Consider the following 25,135-nt stretch of genomic DNA (forward strand, 5'->3'; position numbering starts at 1 on the left):
CGCTAAATTCCTCTCCAAATAATAAGTATTTCTTTTAATTAAGTTACATTTAAAAAGCTTTATATGGCATCATTAGGAAGCCCCTCATCATCATCTCTTACATACTGGAAGGAACTAACTTCCTTGTCTTTTACTTGGTATCTTAATTGGGGTGATCTGGCTGTTGCCAGCTGCACAATACAGTTCTGACGTTCCCTGCAGTCTGAACACTAGATTTTTTTATTTATTTATTTATTTATTTATTTATTTTTAGATTTGAATAGCAGTTTTTTGTTATGATTTCTCTAAAATATTAGTTTCTACTTAAAATCCAAATTCAAGAGTGGGATGACTTTGTTTGTTTTATTAATATTAGTATACACAATCAATACTTATATTGTTATGAGTAAGGTTCTGAGGGTTTTTAAGACAGTGTATTTTAGCTAATTTCTTACTTACAACAATAGAGACATCTTGTGATTGGTTGTATGGGAACTGCTGAATCACAGCCTGAACCTCTGATTGATCACCTGAGGCGAGCAATGAGTCAGCCCTGGGAGCACAGGTGAAGGCAATTCTCCTGTGCTGCTGGAAGGGGTGGAGCCTGGCTGCACTTCTCCTAGAGCCATTTAAGAGCTGACTGCCAGCAGGGAAGGGTCTCTTCTGGAGATCCACTCCACTGGAGTTTCTCAAGTGAGCTTAGGATACAGGTGAGTGTACCTACCTTTTCTGTTTCCTGCTTTGGTGTAGCAACTACATAGCTGAGCTCTCTGCTATGCTATAGCATCTGTATATTCATTAATACACTAGTTCACTTCAACATTGTTTTGGGATTAATTTTCCCTTCCACACTTTACAAGATTCTTTATTTAATGGTTTTCTTTTTATCTACTTAAAGACCTAATGAATTCTCAGAAAATGAGAGAGAAGTTTAAGTTCTTACGTTACTTAAGTACTTTAATTAGGTAATAGAAATGGAGGTGTACAGAAAATGGAAAATCGTTTACTTTTTGTAGAAAATGTCCTTAGGCGTATTTTCCTGTGCCTTGATTTTTTTGGAGCTGGTTTAAATATTCTTTTTAAAACAAATAGAAAATATTTCCCTCTGTCTTCCCTCTAAGCGGTTTATGACCTTTATTATGAAAATGTAAGAGTACAGCTATTCCTGCTGTTAATGGGAGATGACAAAGCTTCATTGGAACTAGGACAGGGCACTAAACAAATCCCAGCAATTAGTTTTTCTGAAAGCTGATACTGAACAAAGTCTGTCGTATTAATTTTCTCTTAAAAAATAAAAAAGCTGCTACTGTAATACCTGCAGTAAGTTTAAAATCCTTAAAATTCTGATTCTGAAAACTGAGAGTGCTTTATGAATTTGTTACTAAATGGCAGATGCTGCTATCTGTCTCATTGTCCTGGGCAGAATAAACTGCAGATGAGAAGGAATATGAAATTTTTGCCTTGGAACATATTTATTCAATACATTTATTTGAGGGTGGCCTCATTTTTGTTAATAATCTGGTGGGAGACCAGATCACATCTGGTGCGAAGCTACTTAAATGTGTTCAGTACACTTAAAAACACTGAATCCTTAGTGCCTGGGAACAAACAAAAACATTTCCGGGCACATTTTAAGATATATATTGTTCTGGCAAGTTAACAGGTAGAACATTTCTCAAATCTAAACACTGAAAGTATTAAAGATCAGGAGTGATTTTCCTGTTTAAATGATAGCGTTTGTAGGCTAGATGTTTACCTTAGAGCTTGACAAGCAGAGACTGTTAGTGAATGGAAAGAGTATATTTACCTCACAAGGATTTGCAGCCAAGTTTCGGCCAAAAACATCTTGCATTTCACCTACTTTCAGAAAACTTTCATGAATAAACAAAAAGTATTTGTTGATTTTGATGCGTGTATGCATGAGATCCAAAGTAAATTCTGAGAAAGTATATTTTCATTTACTACTAAAAGGACTGGAAAGACGTTTAGATTACTTATTAGTGATTCATTTTAAAATAAGTTTACAGAGAGGAAGAAAAACAGGCCTGCTGGAAAAGGCTTACAAATCCTTCAGTTGTTCAAAAGATGAAGTCTAGGAAAGCAAGGCTGGAGGAACTGAAATGTACTGAATGGTTATAGTCTTGAAAAGTTGATATTCCCGAAATTTACTTCGAACAGACAATAAAAGGTTAAAGCCAAGACTGTGATGTACCTCAAGAAAGCTAAATTCAGTTCATGTGGATAGCTTTCTGCAGAGAATACTTCTGGAGTTTTATGAGATCAGCAATTTTGTGTTATAGGACAGCCTGATAAAACTTATCATTAGGCTGATACCAATAAATGCTTAAGACGTGGCTAACTGAAAACTGCAAAATAAACGTCAGTAAGAAACATTAATCAAATTAAATATTTTTGTGAGTCAATACTACACCAAGTGTGATTAGCAGATTAACAAATTGCAGCAATCATTCAAAGACAGATTATAGTTACACATTTGGTGAACTGGACTAATGTAATATTTAAAGTTACACATCAAACTATGTGTACAGAGTGCAAAATGAGCACCCTGGCACATAGGCAGTGAAGTTCCTTGGGGGCAGTGGTGCTGCTGGCTAAATCTGTGGAGTCCTGAGTAATGGAAAGCCTAAACATCGTGAAAAGAGTGTAGGAATCATACTGAACGAGACAAGAAAGCTGTGAATTAGTTCTAGAGCAGCACTGCTTCTGAGGAGATTCTGGTATGTAAGAGGAGAACTGAATACAAATAGGATATTAACTTTCACATATAGCGTTTCAAAGATGTGCTATAATGCTTTACTTTGGGTTTCCACATTAGTTTGAGTTTTCGCAGTTTTAAAAAAAAATAAAATGATGTTAAGGTAGTTTCACAAGAAGCTACAGAAATAATCAGAAGTCTGCAGAGGTATATGGTAAAATGCTGTTTGGTCAGCAAAAAAAAAAGTGAATGAAAAGGTTTAACTTTTTCTTTGCAACTCATTTGCTGATAGGCATTTAATCTTACTGAGAATGGCATATGGCTGGAATTTGAAGCCAGGCATAATCAATTGGAAATAAGGTATCTTCTTAGCAATGACAGTTTATTAACCAGGTATAAATTTCTCAGAAAGTCTTCTCCTTTCCTATCTCTGCACAGTGAGGTTCTGCATAAGATCACAGAATAATAAAATCGTAGACTGATTTGGGTGGGAAGGGACCTTTAAGATCATCTAGCTCCAACCCCTTTGCCATAGGCAGGGAAGCTTCCCACTAAACCAGGTTGCTTAAAGCCCCATCCAGCCTGGTCTTGAATGCCACCGGGGGGAGGCATTTGCAGCCTCTCTGGACAGCCTGCTCTAGAGTCGCATCACCCTCAGAGTATGAAATTTCTTCCTAATATTTAGTCTAAATCTCCCCTTTTCCAGTTTAAAGCCATTTCCCCTCATCCCCTGCATGTCCTTATAAAAAGTCCCTCTCCAGCTTTCCTGTAGGCGCTTTTCAGGTACTGGCAGACTGCTATGAAGTTCTCCCAGAGCCTTCTCTTCTCCAGGCTGAAGAGCCTCAATTGTCTCAGCCTGCCCTATAGGGCAGGTGCTCCAGCCCTCTGATAATCTTTGTGGCACTCCTCTGGATCCACTCCATCAGCCTGATGTCCTTCTTGGGGTCCTCACATGCTGAGTCTTTTAACAACTGATGTCCCCAAATCCTTTTCCTTAGAGATGTTTTCAAGCCATTTTCTGCCCAGACTGTATTTGTGCCTGGGATTGCCCTGATCCAGGTGCAGGAGCTTTTGTTTTGTTGTTGGTTTGGGGTGTTTGTCTGTTTTGTTTTTTGCAAAATAGGTTTCATATAGCTGTGTCTGGTTTGTTTTTTTACTGAAGTCATTCTAGCTCTAGTTAGTCAGTCTTGTAGCTTAGTATAACTACAGCAGAATCAATCTACTGAAGGATGATAAATACTGTGCATCATTTTCCCATCTCCTCTGTAGGTTGGAGTTAAATAGTCTAGGGCTCCACAGCCTTGGAAGGGACAAATAGGAGGGAAGGAGAATGGGCATATGATGTCTCTTTCTTACAGCACAACAGCCAGCAAACCCAGAGCAATCAGCAAATGCCACTTATAAGAATGACGCAGTACTTTTAGATACAATGTATTTAAACTATTAAATGCTCTGTTCCAGCATGTTGTGTGTTTTATGTCCTAATATATATATATATATATAAAATCCAATTTCTCAGATAACACATCTGAAATATGTGAAATATTTAGCCAAACTGTAATGCTGTTGTGTGCTGTTTGTCCAGCTTCCTGAGCCCACAAACTTCAAAATCACACTACCAGCTGCAGTGTCCTTCTGATTACCTACTTACTGAAACAATTTTTTTTTTTAATTTCTGCTGACCCTCACAGAACCTGAATTCATTCATGGTTGCGTCAGAATAAATTTTTGTAATAAAACTTTATCTATATACAGAAGCAAGAATATCCAAATGAGGAAATAATCTAGTGTCTTTATGTTTAGGAGATAAAAAGCTATTTACTCTTCTTAGGTAAAAAAAAAAAAAAAAAGAATTAGCGGAGACACAAGCTCTAGGCTGCTCAAAATGTAAGAAAAATTTCAATTTTAACCTTGTTTCTTTCTGTCTTGAGCAACTCTCCATTAAAGTTTAACTATGATTTCTCCTACAAAATTATATGATTGTAACAGGGTGGAGAATGTACTGCTTAGGCAAGATCAGTCAATGGAATAAAATCAATATAATTAACCTAAAAGCTCTGTCTAGCCTGTACATCATAAGGATTTAGAATAAAAAGTACCCTTAAAAGAACGCATTTACTAGAGATTTCTCCAGAGGCTGATGAAGGAATTACAAAGAATGATAAAGGGATACATGTACTTTAATAGGGGGTAGCATATTTCTGTTCTTCTTGTGCCCCGTTTTGGATAGAGAAGAATTTAGAAGCTGTTTCTTCCATTTGTTTTTGTATTTCTCTAAGATAAAAGCTTCTGCTCCCTTAAGTTAGCATAAACTTCAAAACAGTGTAGTGATACTAATGATTTCAGTAAATTGGACATTTTTTACCAAAAATTGGTTATTAAAACTCTTTACAGTTTGGAACTTCATCTTAATAAAATTAATATTCATCAGTTTTCTGAAATTCTTGCAAGTTTGTCTACTCAAGAAAGTACTTTTCTATTGCTGCAATTCAATGAAAATAGAGAAATAAATTCAGTATTTTGAAACAAAGCAAAAGTAAAACATAGAATGAGAAAGGAAATGGACTAATTTTCTGATACAAAATATATAAATAATAGGCACACTCTGTGAAATATCTCGATGTTCAGTATTTATCCTGAAATCAGGGTGTGCTGAGCTCTTAGTATTTTGTCAGGCTACCAACAACTTTTAGCAGACTTGCAGAAGTATGCAGTTTTTAGAAAAAAGTGAATGAATTGGATTAATATAATTTAGTTTTCTGTAGTCAGTATGTAAATATTTTTGTAAGTAACAATATTTTTATGAATATAAGTATGTCTAATTATATTTTTCTAGGAAGTTTTTGGATATGTTTTAAAGTGATACATGATCTGAGAATTTGCTATCAATTATATGTTATAATTTATCCTGCTGGGAACTCATTTGTGAGAAGCTACAGTACCTATAATTTTGGTGGTCGTATTTTAAGATCTAAATTTTTTAAAAAAATAACTAAAAAAAAAAAAGCATATAAGTAGGCCTTGTAATATACAAAAGTAACTGTTGAGAACGTGGAAAACAATTTTAGATCTTATAAACAACAGAATATAGACATAATTATTTTGTTGGGAAATGTTTCAGTCTTGTTTTATATTCAAGACTGTCAAAAGAAATATAGCCTGAAATTCTTTCACAAACAATGAAAATTAATCCTTTCTTTGCAGTCTTTAAGAGAAAATGGCAGTTTAGTCATATTTTGCTTTGCTGAATTATGTATTATTTCAACTGGGCAAATATTCATATTCCTATTTTCTGCAGTTCATTAAACCTTACAGACCTGATATCTCCCTTAGTATACATCAACAGTTACAAATGAAAACAGACATTCAAATATCAAATAGTTCATGATTCTGAATATTCTTAGTAGTGTTCTAACATAGTCTTGAAAATAATAGTGTAGGCTGTGAATTAATTTGGAACAGAATTATAATGATATGAAACCACTATTCAGTGAGTTACCTAACAAATGAAAATAATGTTATGGTATATTTTTGCTGTTTCTTTAGCAGACTTATTAATCAGACATATTCATACTGGCTACCAAAAAAAGTTCAAGTTTTACTCATGAAAGCTATTCTAAAAATATCTTTAAGAAGAGTGTTTGTGTTATCTGTCCTCCACGATCAATAATAAAACTTAGGAAAAAAACTGCCGCAAGCCTTGTATCAGTTATTCTAGTTTTTTTGTGGATGCTTACAGAGCATTTCACTTAATTCTGGAAAGTGCAAAGCCTGTTCTAATTTGGAAGCATCTTGACTTACTGATGAGTGTTATCATCCCTGTCATTGTCAGCATCATAAGCCATATTTGGATGTGGAAATAATTAGGTAATATTGTGTTCATCATTAAGACTTAGTCACTTTCTGTATTGTTCAATGGCAGTTCATGTAATGGAAGTATCTATCTCTGAAGCCAGAGAAGTATATGACAAAAGATCTTTGAAACCCAGGAACTTGAGTGCCTCTGGGAATTCTCACTGTTTCTTTCATGCAATATGGAGTTACACTGAAAATTTTAAACTCTGAGTATTCACAGAGCTTTTACAACAGTAAATACATAGCATCTTTACTTATAGACTCTAATGAGCCTTTCTACATTTTTCTCTTTTTTTGATATTTTCCTAATCGGGTCATAAGAAGAAATACCAAACTTTGAGTAGCATTTTGTTTTGAAAAAGTCTTAAACACAGCTGTATACATGATTTTATTTCTCTTACAAATCCAGTGTGGTTTTAGGAAAACACAGTATGTGGACTTGTTTATATCAGGATTTAAAATTGACTTCAAAATATAGCTTTCTTTTTCTCGCTGATGAACCATAAGATATCAGGTTCCTCACCTGCCAGAAACTTACTGATCTGTGCTGCAGATGTTGCACATAAAAATAAATAAATATAGCTAATACTTTAGTCTTTATAAATAACAGAGTTTTTTGATAGTGAAATAAAAAAAAAAATTATCACAGAGTTGCCTTTGTACAACACACATGACTTTAAGTCAGAGAGGGGCAGAGACCAAAGCAAGGGCCAGATGTGAGTATTCCTGCAGAAAAGCTGGAGCTGAGGTTACAAGTTAGTTTTCATTATTGCTACAGCTTGTGGTGTTAGGAAGAAAAAGAAGTCAGGTGATTAGGATTAGGTACTGAGCCTTTTTCTGACCAGAAAATCTATGCTATTACATCTCACATCTGATACATTTCTGCCCTCCCTTTCATGCGTGTATTCTACTGTTTTAATAAATTTCTGATCTAGCTCATAAGGTCGGACTGGGTGGTGCTGTTAGGGAAGACTCTCAGTCTCCTGGATGAAGAACATCCATGTGTGGATGTGTCAACATAAAGATCTACTTTGAATTCAAGGTACGATAGTGGGCACTCTGTTACAAAGGCTGTATTACGTGTGCAGTATAACGTTCTCCTAAAGGCATGAAAGGGATATATTAAATACTCCACACTCATCTTTCTTTAACTCTAACTGAGAGGCTGTGTTGATATCAAAATACCAAATGGGAGATCAAAAAATGGGCAAAGTGCCTTTCAGTATTTGCTGACTTTATCGAACATGAACATTTTGATGTACCTAATGATTTTTGTCTTTGGAATGAAGTAGTGAAGGATGATCAGGGGTAGTAGAAGACTCTAATTACTATCCGTGAATATCTATTAGAATCATAATTTGAGGGGAAAAAAAGAATTAACCATGGAATTAATGATGAAACTAACACAGAATCTACTAATCTCTACTCTGCCCTGGTAAGACCTCATCTGGAGTACTGCGTCCAGTTCTGGGCTCCCCAGTACAAAAAAGACAGGGATCTCTTGGAAAGAGTCCAGCGGAGGGCCACGAAGATGGTGAAGGGCCTGGAGCATCTCCCCTATGAGGAAAGGCTGAGTGAACTGAGTCTGTTCAGCCTTGAGAAAAGGAGACTGAGAGGGGACCTGATCCAGGTCTATAAATATCTAAGGTGTGGGGGGCAGAATGGCGAGGCCGGACTCTTTTCAGTGGTGAGTGGAGACAGGACAAGGGGAAACGGCTGGAAACTGCAGCATAGGAAGTTCCGCACAAACATGCGCAAGAACTTCTTTACAGTGAAGGTGACAGAGCACTGGAACAGGCTGCCCAGGGAGGTGGTGGAGTCTCCTTCTCTGGAGATGTTCAAGACCTGCCTGGATGCCTACCTGTGTGACCTACTGTAGGGAACCTGCTTTGGCAGGGGGGTTGGACTCGATGATCTCTGGAGGTCCCTTCCAACCCCTACAATTCTGTGATTCTGTGATACTACAAGGAAATTACATTGTATTCTTTTCATTGCAGTGACAGTAGGTTCAAGCAGAGAAGCAATGAGAATGAAATATTTGTAGGAAGAATTAATGTCTTTAGCTGTCCAGACTGTTGTTTCTACCTTGCATATCATTGAGAACAGTCACTTTGTGGAGCTACAGCCATAAAATTTATAACAATGTTGCTAATAAATGCAGCTCTCAACTCCATTAAATTGTATGACATTATCTTGGTGAAGGACAGAGGAAGAGATCTTCAGATTTTACATAGGCTGCTTCAAAAGTAATGCCACCTAGTTATTCCCATGGAAACTACAACAAATATGAAGAGCGCAATAACACTGTTTGATAGACTAAATTCTCAGATACAAAAGCCTGTTTTTCAAAATAGTCACCACCATTAGCTATGGATTTTCACCACCAAGGACTCGCTGGATTAAAAGCAGCTCTAGAATGTACCCAGAATATTAAAACAAGAATAAAAAAATATACAGATTTTTAGAATGTTTTGAAGTATTTAATTATGAGATACTTTTTATCTTTATAGAAAAATATAGTATATCATCAGTACAGTGGCATGAACTATTTCTAGAGAAGAAGTAAGGCTGCTGTGGTGCACCACTAATTTTGTTATACTTAACTTCAAGCTTGTAGTAACAGGGATGATGAAACACTCATCCATCACCTTAGGAAGCAAGTCTTCCTGCTGAACCAAATTATAACAGACAGGGGCTTTAGCAACTCTGCTTAGCAGATTTAAGAGGCAGAGGGAATGTGATGAATAATGGAAGCTTCTCTACAGACTGAACCCTGCAGCACCATGCTGTAGTTGCACACCTTAGAATGAGACTTACGTTCTTAGACTTACCCTGGTTAGGTTTCATGGCATTTCAAAGGCATCTGGAAGAGGTAGATACACAGTTCTTGTATAAGCACATCGGTAAACCTGGGCATGTTCTTATTCTTGGCTTCTCCCAGTTCAGTACTTTAGCTGCAAGGATATTTTTCTTCCTCTTATAGATTCCATGTTTCTAAAACAGAAGACTCACAATGTGCACACGCTTCAAGATTTTAGGTGTAGTGACATAAAATCGTCTAGGCTATTTTAATGGTACTTTTCAATGCTGAGAGCAAATCATAAGTTTGTCAAGAATATATCAAAGAAATTTTTGAAGAATGCCCAGAGCCTGTTTAACTTCTGTTTTCTTGAAAGGCAAAAAAAGGGTGTGGGGATGTTCTCAGCCCCTTCTCAGAACATCAAAAGCTTTGATTAGAAACCTTCTGATTATAAGTAAATATTTAAAGCTGAATCTCAACATGGAGCTAATTATGGGAGAACTAATCCTACCATGTTATACACAGAAAATGTAATTTATTAGAGTGTGCCAACCATGTTACATTTAAAATTGATTTTACACAGAAATAAATGGAAATGTCGTGAGAAGGTGAGCTTATACTTCTGATAATAAATGCTTTCACGTAGGTGGATGGTTGGACAAGATGATATTAGAGGTCTTTTCCAACAGTAATGATTTTATGATTCTCTGAAATCATCAGGGAGTCTAAAATAATCTCCATCAAAGCATCTTACCAATGGACTACTCTTAGTCTACTTCCTCATTATGGTTGAGAACTCACATATGCAAAATAGAAATGTCCATTAAATATATACAAATCATCTTTCAAAGTCTCATTTTATACCTTTTTTTTAACCATTGGCATAATTTTCCACCACCTGTTATCTCAGACCCTACTGAAAAAGAGAGAGTAATAGGAGACATTCTGTTCTGCTTCAGAGACCTCTTCAGACATGTTCTGAGATGTTTCCCATTTTTGCATTAGTTCACATTAAAATATTAAAGGCCTATCAGTAAGTTCCTTTGCACGCTTTTACATTAAGCTTAATTTTACCATGAGGGTTTTTCCTCTCCTTATTAGTGTTTGGTTTATACATGATGTAGCATGATTATTAGTCTTTTTCTGTGATGACAAACTTTGCTGAACTTGTGACTTATGAATTACTTACTTGCCTTAAATAATTAAAACTGCGCAGGATTGAAAAAAAAAGATTACTTGCTGTTTACTAGCATATGAAGCTACAGTCTTATAGGACCCTGACCAATTTGTATTATAGACTCTCCACAAAAGGGATATGTCTGTTGAACCATGAATATTCTCTTATAGATGATGGAAAAAATAATTGGAGAGATGTTGAAGAAAGATATGTTTCTCCCTGGACAGAAGCATGAAGCCGAAGGGGTAGCAAAACTGTAAAGAGCTTACCAATAAAAATCTAGTTTTAACAGACAAAATAAGACTCAGATATTGTGGCATACACACTAATATGAGAAAATCATGAGTAAGATTGTGAAAGAAAAGTATAAATTTTTTCTAATCCTGAATAAAGAAAAGTGTTTGTTTACTTAAAGGAGAGAAAATGCCTTTTATATAATACGCTATTGATATACACACAAATATCAGAATCAGTGCAATGGTGGGTAACCAGCATTGTACTGCAGAAATATTTCAAAGAGATGCAGTGGATTTATCTACAAAGTTCATTTTTATTTCAGTCAACATAAATTCCTACACTTTTCACATCGCTTTAATATTTTAGCATCTTACTTATTCAAGTGCTTTGTGAGCAGAAGATATCGATTCCTTAAAACATACCAGAAGGGAGAAAAGCCTTTTTCTGTTTTTCTTAATTTACAGAGGGAAGAGCAGATGAAGGGATTAAAGATCCCTGAGGCTTTACAGTGAAAGTACTTCCCATATAGGCTTGTATTTAAACTTTTTTTTGATCAGGGTCATGTTTTCTTTCAGGATTTTGTTGTGTGGTAATACAAAGCTATAGGTAACCACTGTGAATCAACTCTGTATTCAAGTGATGTTCTATCATAGATCAGATATTGTTATTTCTGTGTTTTGTAAAGTATGCATATCACAGTCTGAGAGGATAAAAAGAAATTATTTCTGTTGCTAACCTAGCCTGTCATCATTATGGATAACTTACCTATATATTTTGTAAGACGTTTATTTCTTTGCCAAATTTCCTTTCCCTTTTTATATGTACTGCAAAATGTTTTTAAAAATGGAAAATTCAGTCTTGCAAAGCAGAGAGGTTCTTCAAGGGAGGTTCAGGATACTTCTCATTTTTATCAGTTACATTACAAATTTTTCCCTCTCCAATTAACTGACCATCCATGAAAATTTTGCTGGATTTTACATCTATCTCCTTGGCAGAAGTTAATTACAACTTCTCACTCACCTTTGCATAGCATTAGTTTTCACTTTTTAGTAATCACCTGTAAGCAAACCAAAACATTTTTACAGTATTATGTTTTCAATTTCTTAGCTACATTCTTAAAAATTGAGGCTTAAATCATCGCTGTTTTGCTGTCAAGATAATGTTGCACCATCTTTCACAATATTCTGCAAATGGTATTCTGTGTACAATTGTGTATATAATTTCTGGTTAAGTTTCTCATGCTTATGGGTTCAGGGATAACACTGTTGACTGACAAAAATGCAACTTCAGACAATTTAAAGGTTTCACAAAAGCTCATATTAATTCGAAACTAAATTCACACATGAATGAACCTATTTTAGTTTTGCCAAGCTCAAAAAATTGCTTCACTGCAAATTCATATTCTTCTTATGTATTACAGGAGCGTGTGAGGTTGATTTTGCTGCTTTTTCCAGGGAGTGTGAAAATACTAGAAGGAATATTGTACACGTATAGCAGAGAAACAGCCTTCAGTTCCTGCTGTAGATGAGTGTGTGTTACACATTTTTTCCACAGCAATATTATTTTCACTGATTCATCCAACTAAACATATGTTGTATCGCACAGCTTGTACACTGGGTTTCTAAGAAATGAATCAGAATTCTGGGAAAGTCTGTACATTCTTCAGGCCTCAGCTGAAGACATGAGAGGAAGCTGCATGAAAACCTGAGCAGAAAGCTTCACAGGCAGCTTCTGGGCTATGCCTGAGAGATTGCACCTCCATCCCTATGTTGGAGGCACCCAGCTGCTCTAGCTTTGCATGGGACTCATGCAGGCAGCTCCTGTTTTTGGCTGAGAGATGACTCTGACAGCTATCTGGCTCTCTGTTGTTGGTCACTGCTTGCCAGCTCAATGGTACAGCTGTGTGGGTACAAAGTCAGGGGTACTAATGCTAGTTTGGGCTGTGTCCCTACACTCACAGCCTGACCCAGCACACGGTGTTGGCTTAGTAGAGTTCTGATCCAGGCTAATCCTTTGGAAGACCAATGACTGATTTGATAAAATTTAAATGTATTAAAAAGTGAACTGATTGTCTCACATTAAGTGTTTCAAAAGGAGAAATAGGAGAAAAAAAAATAAACTTGATTTTTTGTATATATATAAATATCAAGTTTTTGTTTTTGTTTTCTTTGTGTTTTTTTTGTTTGTTTTTGTTTGGTTGTTTGTTTGTTTAGTTTAAACAGCATTTTAAAAAATCCTATTTCTGTTTGTTTCTAACATCTCAATTTGTCATGGTAATATCTGAATTTCCAAGAATTTTCAACAACTGCAGATAAAAACACACGTCTTCATTGCTTTCACTGCTAGAACTCTCAGTGTAAAATAATGTCCAGGAAGTGCAAGCAGGTGTTGACAATAAAATTGCCCACTGCCACATCAGATAGATAAAAGAGAATTTCTGTTTCCAGCTCTTACAAAAGTCAATATCAAACTCACAGCTCTGTGTGAACAAATAGCATCATAGTTTGAACATATGTGACAGAGAGTAGAGTTTGGCTGTTGAGTGCTAAAAACTTCTATAAAGAAAGGGGAAGAAATTCAGTAAGTTTTGAGAAAGAGTTTTATACATCATCTGCTCTCTGTTCAACATCCTCTCTATCTCAGGAAAGATGAGCCAACCAAAGAAACTCTCTCCAGGTGGCTGGGCAAACTGACAGGGTAAATGCCTGAAGAATTATAGGACTTATTATGGGGTGTAGATGGAGGAGAATTTGGGGATTTCATAAAATTTATTTGAGGATGTTTTAAGAATATTGTTGAAAAATGCAAAACTTACTACGATGTGTTTAGGGAAAGGATCCAAAGCAGATATCAAGGTGAATAAGTGAGGAGCAAATATAGGAAAAGAGAAGGAAAAAGAGATAAATGCAAAGACCAGATCCTGACTGGATCAGATTCTATGTCCCTCAGGTGTTCAGGAAGAGCCTCTGGAGATGCACTTAGTGCATGTTTGTGCAGCTGGCATTCCCCAGCAATTGGGAGGGACAGGATAGAGTTACTGTGTTTATCACATCCATGAGTGTTATTTGTGTCTGTGTGGATGACAGCAGGGGTACCACTTTCTATTTCTTTGCACCTCATGGCCATTTGGTGCTTGGCCTTTGTACTGGCTAAACCTGGAACTGGTCAGCCTACATAGCCTGTACTGAAAGTATCCTACTACCTCTAGCAGTTGGCAGGGGAACTTGTCAAAGAAAACAAAAACTAATAAAAACTGCAGTAGAACTAAGTTTCCATGACAACTTTAAACACTTTTTGACTATATTTCTTCAATACAACCAGTGATAACTAATCATTGCTGTGAATGTTTCCTTTTTCTCATTATGCCAAGGTTGTAAATAATACAAGTGGCCTAACCTGTGCTAAGTCTGGTTTTACAAATTTTGTGCTCAACACAACCTCTAAAAGCTATAAAGCCCTCTCCCAATAACAACATTAATGCAATGAATCAGGACATATTTCTCACTTTTCCCAAGGCTGCAATTTGATGTAGTCTTCCTTCCAAACACGTTTGCAGCTGCATTAGGTTGTTTGATTTTCTACATGCCTAGTCCTACGCGGCTGCACCCTTTGGATCATTTCTAATTACTGTATGTGGAAGTCACTCACAGCTTTCCTCTTGTTCTGTCTTTTATGTCTAAAATGTAAAAAAAAACAACATCTATTAAGGTTGGTAGGAAAGATCACTGCAAAGTAGCTCAAACTATAATTAGAGATGGCTTTCAGACTCACCAGCTGTGTTGCATCCCTCTCCATACACCTCATCTACAAGTTTCCGTTTATATACTTTATGCTATGTACTTTCATAATTAATGAGATATCTTGAAAGGTGCTCCTTCTAAGTCAAGCGCTATTACTTTTAAGTAGCATGTTGCTTAAATTGTTTTGTTGGCATCAGAAAGACCTTCAAGGAACAAAGCACATAATCTGTCTCTTTGGGAGTATTTTAGTCTAATTACCTTAGTTCTCCCAAGAAAAGAGAGTGAGTGTAGGTTGGTTTTCTTGTTTCCTTTCTCTTTCCTCTCTGGAGTTGTAATTCTGTAGGGATATATAGAAGAAAATGAAGGATTTATTATAGTCTGTATTTATTGCCTAGTAGTGATGAATGCCATTCTGAAGTTCAGCCACTGATCATTACCTATGGCCAGAGGGATAATGCCTCTACTTTAGAGGCATACACACATGAAGTGCTAAGGTTAATATAATAAGTATAATAATAATATTATAATAATTATAATATATTATTATAATAATAAGTATAAACAAATAGGTTATACTCATACAATGCCTTTACTTCAATAAAGCAAAGACTCAATTAATCAATACAAGAAATGTTCTTGAACTGCTATAAAGCAACAGTAAGTGCATACATCTCTATAAATAATCTGAGATTATGATATGTGGAAATAATTGTGCTACAGAACAGTTGCAAATGTCCACTTGGGGATGGAATGCATCTCATACATACTATTATTTTACAAAGAAGACATTACAAAGCAGTACCATTAATAAAACACCTGCCTTCTGCTTTTTTATTTCTTTATAATGTTGGTACACCTGTTCAGTAGATTTTACTACTCTCACAGACTCTTCTAAAATTTGCAACTTTCTTTGAATGAAGTTAACACAATATTTGATTTTTCCTTCGAAAAGTTGTTTTTATTTTACCTTTGTGGTGCCTGAATACTAACAGGCAGATAAGTAGTGCAAAACATAAAAAGACCAAAAAAGACAAAGAATCATGTGAGATCCCTCTCTCTCTAATGTTTTCCTGCTCTGCCTATTCTGATGCCTAGAAGAAAAGGGATAAGAATATAAATATAATAGCTAGTATTAACTACACCTCTGTAAAGCTATCTCAGCTAATATTCATAGTCACTAAGATTTAGTTATTTTTATCTACCATATGGATCCTGAATCGTTGCACATCAGAACAAGGGACACATTTGCAGGGCTTCAATCATTCTCATAGCACTTCATGGACAGGAAAACATTGGAATCATTGTATAAGCTGCTTAACTCTATGAACTCTATGAACTGGAAAAAAGAAAAATAGCTAGTAGTGCCTCCCTTGGAGGCTGAGACACTGGTACTGGCAAAGCAAAAAAACATGATAAGGGAGAATCTGTCACTGCATCTCCCTTCCTCTAACTAAAATTATTAACCCTGATATTCACAATAGAATATGAACTCTCTGGGACTGAATATTTAACAAGAGACCTGCCTCTGATGGAAGATGTGCATGTATTCTGGACTTGCCTGATGCTGTGGGATTTGTTTCTTAGAACCACAGCTGTGGCTCCAAGCAAAGTACAATGGAGTGCTAAGTGAGCCGTATGTCTTTACAGACTCTAATTGCAGTTGTCTGGGGAGAAGTGTACTTTCCAGTAGAGAAGAGAAGAAGTTGTGCCATACATTTGAGGAGTAGTATCATTCGTTGCTTAGCCAGCTTTGTACTCTAGCTTTTGCAGTGAATAAATGGCTAACACTACATTACAAATCTTTCAGGTCTTTAACCTAGGAGGCTTTTCTTCTACTTCAGAGCCATTTCTATCACTAATTGAGTATTTTATATGTAATAAAAGTGGTGTGTTTCTCATTTCCCCTTTGAAAAGGCTAATACGTCATTGCAAAGTAAAGACAAGCACCTAAATATGTGATTAAACACCTAAATAATTTTAGTCTCTAAGTTAACTATCACTTAAGTCTCTCTGCACAGAAGTTGTGGATAGATAGCATCCTAACATGCACTCAGGTCGTGTGACTACAGGTGCTGAAGCTGAATTTTTTTCACTCAAGTTCAGTGCTTTTATTTCTTCTGATTTGACTGAGGTGTTGTCTGATATGTGCAAATATATCTGAACTAGCTAATCAATATTTGGCTCTGGAATAGGAAAACTTTAAAGCTAGCAATGGGTCTCAGCTTAACAGACCTCATCTGAAATCTTACAGGAGTTTAAGTGCCTGTTTCAAAACAATTAGCATTGCGAGCTGAAGATAAAAGGCTGGCAGGCAGCCGTCTGTGAGTGCTGGGAAGGAGGCTCTTCAGCTCAATGCACAGATGTACCTTGCTCCACACTGAACTTCATCGCCAAGAGCAAAGAGCCAGAAATGAACCATGAAGATGTCACAAATAAACTGAAACACACACAGCCCCAACCTGGCCTGAGCTCCTGAGCTCCCCATACCGCAAGAAAATTGATACAAGAGCTCAGTCCTCTTCCCAGGAGAACTCTAGCTCTTCTGATTGCCCAGCCTGGATGCACTTGTGCTCTGTATGCACAGCAAATGGTAGGCATTTGTGTGCACACCTGGAACCTTTGTTCTACAAAGCCTGGGGGGCTGTGACTGACAGAAATCCTGGTAAAATAATCCTTTAGTGTATTGGGTGTTTGGAGTACACTGACTGAATGAAAATAGTTCAGGAGAATTTAGCAAACATGAACAGTTCTAGAGGTCAGTCATATGGTTGCTGTGAATGTGACTGATACATGCAGCCGTGTGCACTTCCCTGCAATGGGGAGATTTAGAAGGTTTAATTGGAGCCTGTTCTGCTCATCTTCTTTAAATAAATTTACCAAATCTGCACTGTTGCAGGAGCAAGACTGTCCCTTTCGTTCCACTGCCACCAAGAAGAGATGTGCCTCGTGAGAAACCTTCCTGTGAAAAATTCAAGACCACAGGGATCTGGGCTCTGTGAACCTAGTAAGAGAAATAATTGATCTCATAGGTAGTCTCTCTGATAACATAATTTTAAACATGTTACTTGACATGGATAAAGTAATCATAAATGAAATAATTTTGTCATCAGTAAACTATAATAGATTGATTAGTCATTAGTTTAGTATAACACAGGGAATGATTTAAGACAAGACCCAGACACCTGAGTGGTGTCATTGGAATCAATCATTAGGAAAGTGATTTCTATTAATGCTGAAATTTCTATTAATGCTCTGTCTGCTCTTGCTTTTAGATTACTGAATAATCCAGCCTACAGTAAGAGGGAAAATGTTCAGAAGTTTGGGGAGAAGCTTGCAAATGTAGCTCCTATCTGTTGGCCTGCTGTTTTTTGCTTTTTTAAGGCGTTTTTTTTTTTAAGGTATGCTTTTTTGTGGTCTCACAATGTTTAAATAAATTTAAGAATACGAGGAAGGAAGTCTGATTTTCTTTTATTTTGGAATTACTGGATTTTTTTCTGGTAAGATTTCTATAACAACAGAAAGTTTTCAAAAGAAAAATATTACATGGTAGATACCATAAAACATGGAAATTAGCAAGTTGCCATCTGAAATTGCTTACATAGTGAATATCTTTATTTATATAGTTAATAAACAGAATAATATCACCAAGATTCTCTCCTAATTAGTAAATATTATCAACAGATCTTAACACCCTAATTTTCCTACTTCCATTCTTTGTTTCTGTTACTCCCTCTGAGTTCATTTTAAATTCTGATCAAAGGCTTCTTGATTATGTGTCTGTGAACACACTCATAATGATCGCCTGATCTGACTGCTTATTCTGAGCACTTAGATATAAAGTATGATCACTTCATTACTGCATGGCACATTGTAAACTCATGATTATTTGTCCTACACTTAAAGACCGAATTTTTTGTGATAAGGAAAACTTTGTGAATTATATATGGCTGTATAATAGAGGCTGATGAAGGTTTCTAATTTTGCAGCCAGATCCAGAGAGGCTAACAAAGATCAAATAACTAAAATCGAGTTTCTACTTCTAATTTTATGTAATTTACGACACCACAATGCCAGTTGAAGTCCAAATTATGGTTATACCTTGGTGTTCACTCAGAGACCACCAGATGTCATATCTTCTAATTTTTCTTATCCTCATGCCATGGCTTGGGAATTTGCATAATTTAATCAAATCCCTTGATTCATCTTCTGTATAAATAAATATAAAAATGTTTTATATATTTATTTTGAAAGTAAAAAGCCACTGTCTGATCCTAAATTCTAGTCATTGGAAATGTCATTTTTTTTTTTTCAGTGACAGAAAAGCATTCTTTTTCTGATCTTACACATAAGTCCTTAGCTGAAATAACCTCTCTCAACTGTGTTGGAATCCACTCAATTAAAACATACCTAGAAAAAGGGCAAAGAGCTTTTTCACTTTCAGCTGGCTGAGAATTAGGATGCTCTCCTCATCTATGTGATCCAGGAATAAGTTCCTTCTATTCTCCCTGGGCTGATCTGAGAGTTGGACTGCAGTCCATCTCAACTAGCCCTGGCCAGCAAAGAAACAACCTTTGAAACTAAAGAATCACACCCTTTCCCAAATTTAAGGTGTTGAACAGCAATCAAACCCACCACTAATAATTCCAAGGGGAAAGGTAAGATGGGGAATGATGGTTGAAAAAGTTCTAGGAAATTTGGAAGATAAGCCTAGAGGAAAGTGCATACGTTTTCTATATTATCTATGTTTCTGTCTTTTTCTGTACATGCAAAGCGAGTAAAAGAATATAAACATCACTGACATAAATAAGTTATCATAACTGGAGCAGCTTCACAACAGTCATTTAAGAATGTAAACCAGAAGCTAATTCAATTTAATTAAAAATTCAAGATGATTGACTATCATTGACTAATGTTTCCAGGACTTAGAGACATTCAAGTAAAAAGTGGCTTGTGGACCATATTTTAGACCTAGATTGCGACACTTTTTTCTGTGAACACTACAAGGCCATATCACTCCCACTCATGAGTGATTCTGACTTGCTCCAGGGAATGTTCTGTGCTTTGGTTCTAGGTGATACTCACTAGAGACAGCAGTGCTGAAGAAGGAACACAAAGAGAGGACCTGTCAGAAAATGCCTTCTTATGCCAGTGGGTTTCCAGCAAATCTCATCCTACAGTTCAGATGTATTGGGAACCAATACCAAAGTGCTGGTATGAGCTCTGCTATGCAGTATTCAGTGATATGTGGTGCTGACTCAAGCAATGAGTGTGATGTTGTCCTGGCTGTGTCTAGTATATTTGTTCATTTTGTTTTGAAAGTACCCCTAAGAACTTTGTAAGAGATGTGTTCAGACACAGCTTTTAAGTTTCTCTTAAAAATTGGGATACCACTACACAATACAATAGCTAATTGCAGCCTTGGATGCATTTCAAGAAGAATTTCTAATGCAGCAATCTAGCAGCACCTTTATCTTCTCTGCAGTATTTTGTTTCTATTTCCTCCCAGACCTACTGTATAAAGTCTAACTCTAAAGAAAGTGCTAAGCTGCACCATTTAATATCACTCTCAGAATACTTTCATGGTTCTGGCAGCAGACAGGACCAGGTCCAGTAACAGTAAATACTGCAGGTTGCACACAATAGGTATTCCTTTTCTAAAAGAATTAACTGCCACTGTTAAATTTGAAATTGTTCAAATTCCAATCGAATGAGATCATTTGTCATTTGACCCATTTCCTCCATTCTCAGCAGACACTTTATTGCCAGCCAGAGCAAACCAAAGAACCTTTGCATCACTGTAATCATAAAACACATTCTTTTGTCATTAATTAGACACAGCTGGGCAGGAAATAACACACAGGTCATAAAAGCCAGTGATGTATATTTTGCTCAAGGCAATAGATTTTTCCTTCGATTTCCAGAATCCTTTGGCAGAACTGGAAAAATATGTATTATGTTTTGCAACAAATTCTTTTATCTACCTCTTTGCCCCATCTTTACTACAGCTCTTTCTAGTCCAAGTAGTAAATGCCCCAGCTGTGGGAAGGAAGGCAGCTGTAAGCAGAAACCTATTTCAAAGGCTGTGATTCTGTGATTCTGTGAAAGGCACTTCCAATACATGGCAGAAGTCACAATGACAATGTGTATAAAATGTGTCCATGTTTCAGATATGTCCTTTCCATATCGTCTAATCTGCCAGGCTGGTGCTAGAGCTCACGTATGGGAAGATTTGGGTAAACTAATGAGTTCAGCTTCGTGCTTGAATCTCACAGGAGAACTTATCCTGCAAGCAGCCTCTTGGTTACAACAGCTGGATAACAGAAGGGCCAGAATTGCAGAACGGGGCAGGGGGCAAGCAGTAAAATCCTCAATAAAGATAGTTCTACATGGTTTGGTGAGAATACCTCCATCTGGTATATTAAAAAATCCTCCAACTTTGCTTATCAAGTGAATTTCACTCTGGTACCTGCATTTAAACAGTTTGCAGCAATGGCAGAAGTGCTGTATTTTTATTACAGCAAACGATAGCAGGATTTCTTGAGATGAACCTCCTGCCAAGGCTTCCAAATTCAGGGTTAAAATTATTAACAGACATGTATGCATGTCATGTGAGGAATTATATCAGAAGTAGGAAAACATCAGTTGAACATTGCCATAGCAACCTTAGCATAGTAAAAGCGTATACCTTTCTGCAGAATCAGAAACAAAAAAAAAAACAGGTACAAAATTGCTTTCACTGCTATATAACAGAGGTATGTAACTACATACAGGAGAGAAGAATTCACATCGCATTCAACTCATATCTCGTATATATGTGCAAAAGAACCTAATCATTACACTTGTGCATACTCAACACACCTCAGATACAAATCTGCCATTATCTTCCCTACTGTGAGAAGCATTTTTTTGAATTAAAAACATTTCATAATTCTAACATTACTTGTAAGGAAAATAGTATAGTGGAAGGTCTTTACAGAGTTTGGATTCTTTAAATGACTAACTTCATAAAACTAGATGAGAGGGTACAGAGCAGCTGCTGTACTGTACTTCCTTTGTCAGCCGTCAGTGCTTACTGGGAGTAAGATTAAGTCATGACAGTAAGAAAGGTAGGCACATATTTGGTGTGTGTGTGAATAAGGTAGGTGTGTATTTTGATAGACTCCTTGGAGAAATCAATTTTTGATGTATTTTCTCTTGTCTAAAACATCAGTCCCAGATTTTTATTTTTTACCAGCAAGTTCAGAATAGAATCAAGCACAGTGTTATTAGAGGATATTTAGAGTAATTTTAAACTGAAGTCTTTTGACAGCTAAAATGTGAAAAACAACAAAAAAGACTCAATATAGAAATCAGTATTTTACAGTAGTACACTATTGATTATTTTACATGGATTGTTTGCGCCTGTGATCCTTTCACTACTGACTGCTTAGGGGACTGCTGATACCAAGCATTACAAGAACACTGTTCCTGGACAGACTGAACAAGTAAAACTGATGTGCATAGGTCAGATGGAATTTTCTAGACATTTTTATCATACCGATTTTAAACTGGAAAACAAATATAGATTATTATGTTTTTGTTCATTTATTTCTTTCAAGCATTTCCAAGTGTTTATGTTTTTTTTTTTGTTTGTTTGTTTAAATATATTTGCAAAGTAAACTATTTCAAAGGAAATTTCTTAGGGTTTTTTCTGCCCTTGGCAAGAAGAGTAGCAACCTTTAGGGCTAAAAATGGACAGAATTCAAAAATTACTTGTGTCTACTAATTTCTATAATTCTACTGACACACATTTCCTCTAGAAACTGGTGTAATAATAATATGGAATATAAATTGTGAGAAAGTTTGCATTTTTCATTTCTGAAAGAGATTGCTATTGATTTTAATGATACATGAGATACAGTGCCATGTAACATGAGTGAAACAGAGCATGGGTACTGGTATATTCTCCACTGGTGGTGCTATTACTGGTCTGTACCACATGTTTGTCTTCTGAAATCAGAGGCTGTGTCACTGCTTCTCCAGTTGTCATCGAAAATATTTTTAATCAATAGATATTTTCCTCCCAAATTGAAATCAGCACGATTTACATCTCTGGGGATGATTTTGTTATAAAATGGCAGAAAAATAAGAATCACAGTGTGGAAATATGGTGTTTGGAAACACTGTGGTACTGAATTACATTTCACAGTCTTATTAGGCCAGTGTATATTTTCAGCTCACACTGTGATATTACTTGCTACCTTAAACCTTAAAAGACCGGAAAAAAAAAAAAAGGAGAAAGGATGAAAGAAGAGGAAGCAACTTCTAAAAGTTGCTGATTTTCAGCTCAGGAAGTAGCTGAATGATAATGATGATGACCGATGATAATCCAAAAAATGTTTAGCTAAAATAGTAAAAATGTCTTGCCTTCTATCATAATTTTCATTACTTACATTAATTGTTAAGAATGTTTCCCAGCAGTACAGATATGAATCTTTTATCAGGCCACATTATATAAAAAATGTTTGCCAGACAAAGCCATTAAAAGAAACTGTACTGTAACAGAAATACTGTCAGAGCTTAAAGCAGTGATTGAGCACCTGGTGGGAAGGCAGGGCCAACGCAGGGGAGCTCAGGTGCATGCAACTGGAAGCGGTACAGCCAGGATCCACCTATTCCCAGACCTCATTTAAGGGCTGGCAGTGGAGGTGAGGGTGTCTCTCTGAGGATCTTTGCCTACTTGAGGTCTTCTAAGGGTGAGTGGAGCCTTTCCTTTGTTTCTCTGTTTATGGTTGCTGTATTTGAGCATATTCTCACTTGCTGTAGCCTGGGACTTTGCAACTCTGCTGCTGTGCTTTTCATTGCATTTTAGCTTTATGTGTACTAATACATAACAAATTGTATCTGTAATTAAGCTTACAAAAAGCAGTGTAAGGGAAAGTAAAAGAAACAAGGGGGAGCTAGGCGGGCACAAAGAAATAAAGATTAGGATTCAAAGCTTCATCAGATAGTACTTAGCTACTTAGTTTTATTCAGTGTTCACTTATGGATTATGAAAAATATTACTTAAAAAACATCTTTTAGCATTTTAGCAGGCTTTTTTGTGCAAGTGTCTATATGTATGTATGTATTTATTTCAAATTTTTTTACAAACTTTAAAAAAACCTCAAAATAATAGTTATGTATAATAAATCACAAAAAAGTTAAATTTCCTTTTTTTTTTTTTTTTTAATTTCACTTTACACAACTGATAAACATGCATTTTTTAAAATAAAACTAACCAGATTCCTTTTAATTCTTTTCTGCTCAGCACTTGCTGTGCACCCAATTTGGGTTAGTAAATGAGTATTTTCACATTCATGTGGTGCTCAAGCTTTCAATTTAGTCACTCAATGAATGGTAATTGATATTATGGGGTGAACAGTACTTTTAATCAGTAAAAATAGTAATCTACTGTAAAAAAAAAAAATGCAACTATGCATATGTGAATAGGGACGCAAAATGATCTTTGCAAGAAAACTTGAAGCCCTGGCTAGAGTTTAGAATTGTACCCTTTGAAAAGGGTACACGGATTAGAAAAGTCAATGTAAGGAGAAAACAAAGGAAGCATTTTTAATTAAGAAAGCTTGAAAGAGGAACAAAAAGATTTCTCTTTATAGAAGAGCTTTTGTAAGGATAATATTGACCACTTTTATTAAGTTCTTTAGTGGTAAGACAGCTGATCAGATCGACTGTATAAAACAAGTGCTAGCGTTAGATTTAGGAGAGTGGTGGGTTTTTTGTTGTTTTGTTTTGTTTTTCAATGGGAATGATACCTGAGTCCCAGACCTCCTTCCAAACTCCTCAGTAATATTATGGTGTGCTCTTTATTGGACAAGAGTGCTGAAAAGAAATAATAAAAATCCTTCGGACTTGAGCAAGGAGTATTTGTCCTTGCCAATAGATAAAAGATGCATGCATGTATAAAGAAGTGATACTACAAATTAAGCACGTAACAATATCCTATAAACTCAAGGCATTTGAACTTAAAACTGTCAACTTCTTTTCTCCTTCATTAATCTCAAAATATAACTGTTTCCTGCACAAAATTACATGCTATAGATTCAAGTAATGACTACTGTCTAGTTAAAGAGAGATGTAACATATTTCCTGCTCATCGGGCATAGATAGAAAATAAAGCAAATATATTCAAAAACTGAATTTCATCTTTATGATGGATCAAATTCAGTATTTGTTTTCAATAAGACAGGCTAATTCCGAATTTATTAAAATGTGAGTTTGCTTGTTCTCTAGAGTGTTTTGCATTACCACTGAAAACATGTTCTGCAAGGTTGACTTATATGTAAATCATCTAGCCACTGAATAAAACAGCAAAAAGTAGGTATACAATCAGTACTATGTTGGCCAGTTCTGTTTTGTCAATCAGGTTGAAAATGAAATATGGTCTCAGTGCCAGGGAGGAACACTGGAGTTCTGTAGAGATGTGGCTTTGAGGCTTGTGTTGATGAATGCATTAGCGGAACATACTGTTGAAAAAGAAATTAATAGCAGATGCCATGAAGTTTGTAGGCAACAAAGAAATCATTAGAGTAGTGAAGAACTGAAACTTTTGAGAAGTATCACATACGTTCTCAAAAGATTGTAATATTAGG

The 25,135-nt window shown here is 36.0% G+C and overlaps 1 long non-coding RNA gene across 1 annotated transcript; it reads left to right on the top strand.

Moving 5' to 3' along the window:
* Positions 1-611: 611 nt before the first annotated feature.
* Positions 612-17,989, top strand: LOC125692225 (uncharacterized). The gene is made up of 3 exons (XR_007376523.1): positions 612-689; positions 17,401-17,508; positions 17,777-17,989. It is a non-coding gene; the product is annotated as an uncharacterized LOC125692225 (long non-coding RNA).
* The last annotated feature ends 7,146 nt before the right edge of the window (positions 17,990-25,135 follow it).

The sequence above is a fragment of the Lagopus muta genome, chromosome 4, assembly GCF_023343835.1.
Source record: "Lagopus muta isolate bLagMut1 chromosome 4, bLagMut1 primary, whole genome shotgun sequence".
In the NCBI taxonomy this organism is placed as follows: domain Eukaryota; kingdom Metazoa; phylum Chordata; class Aves; order Galliformes; family Phasianidae; genus Lagopus; species Lagopus muta.